Source organism: Procambarus clarkii, chromosome 21 (assembly GCF_040958095.1).
Source record: "Procambarus clarkii isolate CNS0578487 chromosome 21, FALCON_Pclarkii_2.0, whole genome shotgun sequence".
NCBI lineage: Eukaryota > Metazoa > Arthropoda > Malacostraca > Decapoda > Cambaridae > Procambarus > Procambarus clarkii.
In genome coordinates, this window is record NC_091170.1 from 47,524,580 (window position 1) to 47,536,101 (window position 11,522).

The 11,522-nt window shown below is 31.5% G+C and overlaps 2 long non-coding RNA genes across 2 annotated transcripts; both read right to left on the minus strand.

The window, feature by feature from the left end:
* Positions 1 to 5,645: 5,645 nt before the first annotated feature.
* LOC138367027 (uncharacterized) lies at positions 5,646 to 7,031 on the minus strand. The gene is made up of 3 exons (XR_011229300.1): positions 6,397 to 7,031; positions 6,143 to 6,269; positions 5,646 to 5,760 (listed from the first exon to the last, which is right to left on the minus strand). It is a non-coding gene; the product is annotated as an uncharacterized lncRNA (long non-coding RNA).
* Positions 7,032 to 9,977: 2,946 nt separating this feature from the next.
* Positions 9,978 to 10,782, minus strand: LOC138367028 (uncharacterized). Its single transcript, XR_011229301.1, has 3 exons — positions 10,649 to 10,782; positions 10,395 to 10,521; positions 9,978 to 10,011 (listed from the first exon to the last, which is right to left on the minus strand). It is a non-coding gene; the product is annotated as an uncharacterized lncRNA (long non-coding RNA).
* Between the last annotated feature and the right edge of the window lie 740 nt (positions 10,783 to 11,522).

An 11,522-nucleotide genomic window follows, 5' to 3' on the forward strand; every position in this document is an offset into this window, starting at 1 on the left:
CTTACTCAGTATTTTAACGAGAAACAAATAGATGATTGAAAATGAAGTATTTAAGGTTATTATCTAATCAATTATGTGTTTGCATCATTTTTATCGTATATATATGAATTAATACCCATAGACTGAAAATTCACAAAAACGTGGAAAAACGGCAAAATATTCCCTAATTCGATGATATTTTGTTTAACTCACATAAAGGAAAAGGGGATGATAAACGTCAAAATATTGCTAAATTCGATGATTTTTCGTACGAAACAAAATGCAAGAAAACTTGCTTAAAATGCAATATTATGCGAAATTCTGAGATTTGAAGGCCAAATCATATATCGTGATACTACATGAAATAGTTTCGAAATATTGGTAAAAATGAATATATTTACGTAATATCAAACTACATGAAAAACGTGAAAAAAGTCAATATTTAACTATATTTGAGGATTTTACATTCAAATCATAGAGCGAGGTTTCCGATTATTTAGATCCAAGAAAAGACATATGACAATGTTGTTTCCAATACAGATGATAAAAATCAATGTGTTTTCATTAGTATTAACTAAAATGTTCCTGATTTTCCGTTTGTATTACCGATGGAAGATGTACACGAAAATCGCTCTATTCCGTCTGAAACGTCAATATATGCAATAAAAACAGGACTTCTCCCCTTTTCAATATCTTACTCAGTATTTTAACGAGAAACAAATAGATGATTGAAAATGAAGTATTTAAGGTTATTATCTAATCAATTATGTGTTTGCATCATTTTTATCGTATATATATGAATTAATACCCATAGACTGAAAATTCACAAAAACGTGGAAAAACGGCAAAATATTGCCTAATTCGATGATATTTTGTTTAAGTCACATGAAAGAAAAGGGGATGATAAACGTCAAAATATTGCTAAATTCGATGATTTTTCGTACGAAACAAAATGCAAGAAAACTTGCTTAAAATGCAATATTATGCGAAATTCTGGGATTTGAAGGCCAAATCACATATCGTGATACTACATGAAATAGTATCAAAATATTGGTAAAAATGAATATATTTACGTAATATCAAACTACATGAAAAACGTGAAAAAAGTCAATATTTAACCATATATGAGGATTTTAACTTCAAATCATAGAGCGAGTTTTCGTATTATTTAGATCCAAGAAAAGACATATGACAATGTTGTTTCCAATACAAATGATAAAAATCAATGTGTTTTCATTAGTATTAACTAAAATGTTCCTGATTTTCCGTTTATATTACCGATGGGAGATGTACACGAAAATCGCTCTATTCCGGCTGAAACGTCGATATATGCAATAAAAACCGAACTTCTCCCCTTTTCAATATCTTTTTCAGTATTTTAACGAGAAACAAATAGATGAATGAAAATGAAGTATTTATAGTTATTATCTAATCAATTATGTGTTTGCATCATTTTTATCGTATATATATGAATTAATACCCTTAGACTGAACATTCACAAAAACGTGGAAAAACGGCAAAATATTGCCTAATTCGATAATATTTTGTTTAAGACACATAAAGGAAAATGGGATGATAAACGTCAAAATATTGCTAAATTCGATGATTTTTCGTACGAAACAAAATGCAAGAAAACTTCCTTAAAATGCAATATTATGCGAAATTCTGAGATTTGAAGGCCTAATCACATATCGTGATACTACATAAAATAGAATCGAAATATTGGTAAAAATGAATATATTTACGTAGTATCAAACTACATGAAAAACGTGAAAAAAGTCAATATTTAACCATATTTGAGGATTTTAACTTCAAATCATAGAGCGAGGTTTCGTATTATTTAGATCCAAGAAAAGACATATGACAATGTTGTTTCCAATACAAATGATAAAAATCAATGTGTTTTCATTAGTATTAACTAAAATGTTCCTGATTTTCCGTTTACATTACCGATGGAAGATGTACACGAAAATCGCTCTATTCCGGCTGAAACGTCGATATATGCAATAAAAACCGAACTTCTCCCCTTTTCAATATATTACTCAGTATTTTAACGAGAAACAAATAGATGAATGAAAATGAAGTATTTATAGTTATTATCTAATCAATTATGTGTTAGCATAATTTTTATCGTATATATATGAATTAATACCCTTAGACTGAACATTCACAAAAACGTGGAAAAACGGCAAAATATTGCCTAATTCGATAATATTTTGTTTAAGTCACATAAAGGAAAAGGGGATGATAAACGTCAAAATATTGCTAAATTCGATGATTTTTCGTATGAAACAAAATGCAAGAAAACTTGCTTAAAATGCAATATTATGCGAAATTCTGAGATTTGAAGGCCAAATCATATATCGTGATACTACATGATATAGTATCGAAATATTGGTAAAAATGAATATATTTACGTAATATCAAAATACATGAAAAACGTGAAAAAAGTCAATATTTAACCATATTTGAGGATTTTAACTTCAAATCATAGAGCGAGGTTTCGTATTATTTAGATCAATGAAAAGACATATGACAATGTTGTTTCCAATACAAATGATAAAAATCAATGTGTTTTCATTAGTATTAACTAAAATGTTCCTGATTTTCCGTTTGTATTACCGATGGAAGATGTACACGAAAATCGCTCTATTCCGTCTGAAACGTCAATATATTCAATAAAAACAGGACTTCTCCCCTTTTCAATATCTTAATCAGTATTTTAACGAGAAACAAATAGATGATTGAAAATGAAGTATTTAAGGTTATTATCTAATCAATTATGTGTTTGCATCATTTTTATCGTATATATATGAATTATTACCCATAGACTGTAAATTCACAAACACGTGGAAAACGGCAAAATATTGCCTAATTCGATGATATTTTGTTGAAGTCACAGAAAGGAAAAGGGGATCATAAACGTCAAAAGATTGCTAAATTCGATGATTTTTCGTACGAAACGAAATGCAAGAAAACTTGCTTGAAATGCAATATTATGCGAAATTCTGAGATTTGAAGGCCAAATCACATATCGTGATACTACATGAAATAGTATCGAAATATTGGTAAAAATGAATATATTTACGTAATATCAAACTACATGAAAAACGTGAAAAAAGTCAATATTTAACCATATTTGAGGATTTTAACTTCAAATCATAGAGCGAGGTTTCGTATTATTTAGATCCAAGAAAAGACATATGACAATGTTGCTTCCAATACAAATGATAAAAAACAATGTGTTTTCATTAGAATTAATTAAAATGTTCCTGATTTTTCGTTTATATTACCAAGGGAAGATGTACACGTAAAACCGTTCTAATCCGGCTGAAACGTCGATATATGCAATAAAAACCGAACTTCTCCCCTTTTCAATATCTTACTCAGTATTTTAACGAGAAACAAATAGATGATTGAAAATGAAGTATTTAAGGTTATTATCTAATCAATTATGTGTTTGCATCATTTTTATCGTATATATATGAATTAATACCCATAGACTGAAAATTCACAAAAACGTGGAAAAACGGCAAAATATTGCCTAATTCGATGATATTTTGTTTAACTCACATAAAGGAAAAGGGGATGATAAACGTCAAAATATTGCTAAATTCGATGATTTTTCGTACGAAACAAAATGCAAGAAAACTTGCTTAAAATGCAATATTATGCGAAATTCTGAGATTTGAAGGCCAAATCACATATCGTGATACTACATGAAATAGAATCGAAATATTGGTAAAAATGAATATATTTACGTAGTATCAAACTACATGAAAAACGTGAAAAAAGTCACTATTTTACCATATTTGAGGATTTTACCTTCAAATCATAGAGCGAGGTTTCGTATTATTTAGATCCAAGAAAAGACATATGACAATGTTGTTTCCAATACAAATGATAAAAATCAATGTGTTTTCATTAGTATTAACTAAAATGTTCCTGATTTTCCGTTTGTATTACCGATGGAAGATGTACACGAAAATCGCTCTATTCCGTCTGAAACGTCGATATATGCAATAAAAACAGGACTTCTCCCCTTTTCAATATCTTACTCAGTATTTTAACGAGAAACAAATAGATGATTGAAAATGAAGTATTTAAGGTTATTATCTAATCAATTATGTGTTTGCATCATTTTTATCGTATATATATGAATTAATACCCATAGACTGAAAATTCACAAAAACGTGGAAAAACGGCAAAATATTGCCTAATTCGATGATATTTTGTTTAAGTCACAAAAGAAAAGGGGATGATAAACGTCAACATATTGCTAAATTCGATGATTTTTCGTACGAAACAAAATGCAAGAAAACTTCCTGAAAATGCAATATTATGCGAAATTCTGAGATTTGAAGGCCAAATCACATATCGTGATACTACATGAAATAGAATCGAAATATTGGTAAAAATGAATATATTTACGTAGTATCAAACTACATGAAAAACGTGAAAAAAGTCACTATTTTACCATATTTGAGTATTTTACCTTCAAATCATAGAGCGAGGTTTCGTATTATTTAGATCCAAGAAAAGACATATGACAATGTTGTTTCCAATACAAATGATAAAAAAACAATGTGTTTTCATTAGAATTAACTAAAATGTTCCTGATTTTTCGTTTATATTACCAAGGGAAGATGTACACGTAAAACCGTTCTAATCCGGCTGAAACGTCGATATATGCAATAAAAACCGAACTTCTCCCCTTTTCAATATCTTACTCAGTATTTTAACGAGAAACAAACAGATGATTGAAAATGAAGTATTTAAGGTTATTATCTAATCAATTATGTGTTTGCATCATTTTTATCGTATATATATGAATTATTACCCATAGACTGTAAATTCACAAAAACGTGGAAAACGGCAAAATATTGCCTAATTCGATGATATTTTGTTTAAGTCACATAAAGGAAAAGGGGATAATAAACGTCAAAAGATTGCTAAATTCGATGATTTTTCGTACGAAACGAAATGCAAGAAAACTTGCTTGAAATGCAATATTATGCGAAATTCTGAGATTTGAAGGCCAAATCACATATCGTGATACTACATGAAATAGTATCGAAAAATTGGTAAAAATGAATATATTTACGTAGTATCAAACTACATGAAAAACGTGAAAAAAGTCAATATTTAACCATATTTGAGGATTTTAACTTCAAATCATAGAGCGAGGTTTCGTATTATTTAGATCCAAGAAAAGACATATGACAATGTTGTTTCCAATACAAATGATAAAAATCAATGTGTTTTCATTAGTATTAACTGAAATGTTCCTGATTTTCCGTTTATATTACCGATGGAAGATGTACACGAAAATCGCTCTATTCCGGCTGAAACGTCGATATATGCAATAAAAACCGAACTTCTCCCCTTTTCAATATATTACTCAGTATTTTAACGAGAAACAAATAGATGAATGAAAATGAAGTATTTATAGTTATTATCTAATCAATTATGTGTTAGCATCATTTTTATCGTATATATATGAATTAATACCCTTAGACTGAACATTCCCAAAAACGTGGAAAAACGGCAAAATATTGCCTAATTCGATAATATTTTGTTTAAGTCACATAAAGGAAAAGGGGATGATAAACGTCAAAATATTGCTAAATTCGATGATTTTTCGTATGAAACAAAATGCAAGAAAACTTGCTTAAGGTGGCATATCAAGGTGAAATTAAAAATTGTTCAATTTTCTTATAAATTTATTTATGAAATGGTTATAGAAAGGGCTGCAACTGGTCCAAGTTTCACCATCACACCCTAAACAGAAAAGGAGAAAAAAATACACAACGTATTATGCAACGAATTTTCAACATTTTCAAATAATTTTAGGGACCACATTTGTTAACTAAAATCATTTCTATAACACTCAGATATTAAAATTAGCACATAATAAAGGATTGTAGTGATCAGTTTTATCAATAAAGTGTTTAGTGCAATAATATAATTTTTCAAAGTTACCCTTCGAAAAATATGCAATATATGATGTTTATAAATTTTTATAAAATCAACAAATGGACTTTGGACTAAAATGTCTACTAGATTTTGTAGAAGCACAAACTCTACATATAAGGTGTAATTTGCATGTAAATTGATTAATAAATGAAAGCTATGAAATACTTTGAAGTTGTAAATTACTTACCTGAGTAAAATAAGATCAAAGTTCGGCCACCTGTTGCTGAGCTTGACTTCGACAGATTTTGTTCATAATTGGCAGCCTTGCAGATAGGCATCCATTGAGCAAGGTGTGCAAGTTCCATGCACATCCCCTGATAACAAACGAAAAAAAAAATAAAAAAAAAAATACAAAAATAAAAAATGATACATATAAATATCCTGCACATACATATTACAATTATTACAAAATACCAAATTATAACACTAAAAGATACTAACCTATTGAAATTGGTCCGAATTGTGGGTCCTCAAGGTGGCACTGCAACACCAGCCACAGCAGTAGTTGGCACTGCAACACCAGCCACACCAGTAGATGGCACTGCCACACCAGTAGATGTAGATGGCACTGCCACATCAGTAGATGTAGATGGCACTGCCACACCAGTAGATGTAGATGGCACTGTCGTGGCCAGTCCATACACATCGAGGGGCTGAGGAGTGTGTGTGAGGAGGGTCGAGGCGTGTGGCGGCGGCGTCAGGCCTCTCACAGCTGAGGCGGGGAGGCCGCCTACATCCTCACTTGATATAACTCTCCCTTGTGCTACAGCGGCTCTTTTTCCTGCCAAAGACGGCGACCGTGTGCCAAATTGGCTTCCTTTGTCTTCCGAGTCCTCCGTTTATAGGTCATTGTGCACTAGACGCTAACAGGCGAGATTTCAGGAGCCAAAATGGAGCGCGCGTCAACACCTCCACTCTCAACAGGACACACCATGTGACTGTAGCTGGGTACCTCACTCACCTTCACTAGGAGACGGTTGCCAATTAGTGTATATTTGTTGTCATATATACATAGTTATTTCCGACGTTATTACGAAAAAATTGACGTTTAGAACGTACGACGCAATACTCTTGGCGCGCCACAGCCGCGGGGCACCGGATTCTGCACAATTACGCATGGAAATGTACCATAAATACTTTAATTTATATCATAACATTATCGTGTTTGCGCCAAAGTGTTGCCAGAACGTTGTAGTATTTTTATAAATTTTTCAAAAATATTCGATTTTTCCGAATTTTTGCGTTTGATATGCCCCCTTAAAATGCAATATTATGCGAAATTCTGAGATTTGAAGGCCAAATCATATATCGTGATACTACATGAAATAGTATCGAAATATTGGTAAAAATGAATATATTTACGTAATATCAAACTACATGAAAAACGTGAAAAAAGTCAATATTTAACCATATTTGAGGATTTTAACTTCAAATCATAGAGCGAGGTTTCGTATTATTTAGATCCAAGAAAAGACATATGACAATGTTGTTTCCAATACAAATGATAAAAATCAATGTGTTTTCATTAGTATTAACTAAAATGTTCCTGATTTTCCGTTTATATTACCGATGGAAGATGTACACGAAAATCGCTCTATTCCGGCTGAAACGTCGATATATGCAATAAAAACCGAACTTCTCCCCTTTTCAATATATTACTCAGTATTTTAACGAGAAACAAATAGATGAATGAAAATGAAGTATTTATAGTTATTATCTAATCAATTATGTGTTAGCATAATTTTTATCGTATATATATGAATTAATACCCTTAGACTGAACATTCACAAAAACGTGGAAAAACGGCAAAATATTGCCTAATTCGATAATATTTTGTTTAAGTCACATAAAGGAAAAGGGGATGATAAACGTCAAAATATTGCTAAATTCGATGATTTTTCTTATGAAACAAAATGCAAGAAAACTTGCTTAAAATGCAATATTATGCGAAATTCTGAGATTTGAAGGCCAAATCATATATCGTGATACTACATGAAATAGTATCGAAATATTGGTAAAAATGAATATATTTACGTAATATCAAACTACATGAAAAACGTGAAAAAAGTCAATATTTAACCATATTTGAGGATTTTAACTTCAAATCATAGAGCGAGGTTTCGTATTATTTAGATCCAAGAAAAGACATATGACAATGTTGTTTCCAATACAAATGATAAAAATCAATGTGTTTTCATTAGTATTAACTAAAATGTTCCTGATTTTCCGTTTGTATTACCGATGGAAGATGTACACGAAAATCGCTCTATTCCGTCTGAAACGTCAATATATGCAATAAAAACAGGACTTCTCCCCTTTTCAATATCTTACTCAGTATTTTAACGAGAAACAAATAGATGATTGAAAATGAAGTATTTAAGGTTATTATCTAATCAATTATGTGTTTGCATCATTTTTATCGTATATATATGAATTAATACCCATAGACTGAAAATTCACAAAAACGTGGCAAAACGGCAAAATATTGCCTAATTCAATGATATTTTGTTTAAGTCACATAAAAGAAAAGGGGATGATAAACGTCAAAATATTGCTAAATTCGATGATTTTTCGTACGAAACAAAATGCAAGAAAACTTGCTTAAAATGCAATATTATGCGAAATTCAGAGATTTGAAGGCCAAATCACATATCGTGATGCTACATGAAATAGTATCGAAATATTGGTAAAAATGAATATATTTACGTAATATCAAACTACATGAAAAACGTGAAAAAAGTCAATATTTAACCATATTTGAGGATTTTAACTTTAAATCATAGAGCGAGGTTTCGTATTATTTAGATCCAAGAAAAGACATATGACAATGTTGCTTCCAATACAAATGATAAAAAACAATGTGTTTTCATTAGAATTAATTAAAATGTTCCTGATTTTTCGTTTATATTACCAAGGGAAGATGTACACGTAAAACCGTTCTAATCCGGCTGAAACGTCGATATATGCAATAAAAACCGAACTTCTCCCCTTTTCAATATCTTACTCAGTATTTTAACGAGAAACAAATAGATGATTGAAAATGAAGTATTTAAGGTTATTATCTAATCAATTATGTGTTTGCATCATTTTTATCGTATATATATGAATTAATACCCATAGACTGAAAATTCACAAAAACGTGGAAAAACGGGAAAATATTGCCTAATTCGATGATATTTTGTTTAACTCACATAAAGGAAAAGGGGATGATAAACGTCAAAATATTGCTAAATTCGATGATTTTTCGTACGAAACAAAATGCAAGAAAACTTGCTTAAAATGCAATATTATGCGAAATTCTGAGATTTGAAGGCCAAATCATATATCGTGATACTACATGAAATAGTATCGAAAAATTGGTAAAAATGAATATATTTACGTAGTATCAAACTACATGAAAAACGTGAAAAAAGTCAATATTTAACCATATTTGAGGATTTTAACTTCAAATCATAGAGCGAGGTTTCGTATTATTTAGATCCAAGAAAAGACATATGACAATGTTGTTTCCAATACAAATGATAAAAATCAATGTGTTTTCATTAGTATTAACTGAAATGTTCCTGATTTTCCGTTTATATTACCGATGGAAGATGTACACGAAAATCGCTCTATTCCGGCTGAAACGTCGATATATGCAATAAAAACCGAACTTCTCCCCTTTTCAATATATTACTCAGTATTTTAACGAGAAACAAATAGATGAATGAAAATGAAGTATTTATAGTTATTATCTAATCAATTATGTGTTAGCATCATTTTTATCGTATATATATGAATTAATACCCTTAGACTGAACATTCCCAAAAACGTGGAAAAACGGCAAAATATTGCCTAATTCGATAATATTTTGTTTAAGTCACATAAAGGAAAAGGGGATGATAAACGTCAAAATATTGCTAAATTCGATGATTTTTCGTATGAAACAAAATGCAAGAAAACTTGCTTAAGGTGGCATATCAAGGTGAAATTAAAAATTGTTCAATTTGCTTATAAATTTATTTATGAAATGGGTATAGAAAGGGCTGCAACTGGTCCAAGTTTCACCATCACACCCTAAACAGAAAAGGAGAAAAAAAATACACAACGTATTATGCAACGAATTTTCAACATTTTCAAATAATTTTAGGGACCACATTTGTTAACTAAAATCATTTCTATAACACTCAGATATTAAAATTAGCACATAATAAAGGATTGTAGTGATCAGTTTTATCAATAAAGTGTTTAGTGCAATAATATAATTTTTCAAAGTTACCCTTCGAAAAATATGCAATATATGATGTTTATAAATTTTTATAAAATCAACAAATGGACTTTGGACTAAAATGTCTACTAGATTTTGTAGAAGCACAAACTCTACATATAAGGTGTAATTTGCATGTAAATTGATTAATAAATGAAAGCTATGAAATACTTTGAAGTTGTAAATTACTTACCTGAGTAAAATAAGATCAAAGTTCGGCCACCTGTTGCTGAGCTTGACTTCGACAGATTTTGTTCATAATTGGCAGCCTTGCAGATAGGCATCCATTGAGCAAGGTGTGCAAGTTCCATGCACATCCCCTGATAACAAACGAAAAAAAAAATAAAAAAAAAAATACAAAAATAAAAAATGATACATATAAATATCCTGCACATACATATTACAATTATTACAAAATACCAAATTATAACACTAAAAGATACTAACCTATTGAAATTGGTCCGAATTGTGGGTCCTCAAGGTGGCACTGCAACACCAGCCACAGCAGTAGTTGGCACTGCAACACCAGCCACACCAGTAGATGGCACTGCCACACCAGTAGATGTAGGTGGCACTGCCACATCAGTAGATGTAGATGGCACTGCCACACCAGTAGATGTAGATGGCACTGTCGTGGCCAGTCCATACACATCGAGGGGCTGAGGAGTGTGTGTGAGGAGGGTCGAGGCGTGTGGCGGCGGCGTCAGGCCTCTCACAGCTGAGGCGGGGAGGCCGCCTACATCCTCACTTGATATAACTCTCCCTTGTGCTACAGCGGCTCTTTTTCCTGCCAAAGACGGCGACCGTGTGCCAAATTGGCTTCCTTTGTCTTCCGAGTCCTCCGTTTATAGGTCATTGTGCACTAGACGCTAACAGGCGAGATTTCAGGAGCCAAAATGGAGCGCGCGTCAACACCTCCACTCTCAACAGGACACACCATGTGACTGTAGCTGGGTACCTCACTCACCTTCACTAGGAGACGGTTGCCAATTAGTGTATATTTGTTGTCATATATACATAGTTATTTCCGACGTTATTACGAAAAAATTGACGTTTAGAACGTACGACGCAATACTCTTGGCGCGCCACAGCCGCGGGGCACCGGATTCTGCACAATTACGCATGGAAATGTACCATAAATACTTTAATTTATATCATAACATTATCGTGTTTGCGCCAAAGTGTTGCCAGAACGTTGTAGTATTTTTATAAATTTTTCAAAAATATTCGATTTTTCCGAATTTTTGCGTTTGATATGCCCCCTTAAAATGCAATATTATGCGAAATTCTGAGATTTGAAGGCCAAATCATATATCGTGAT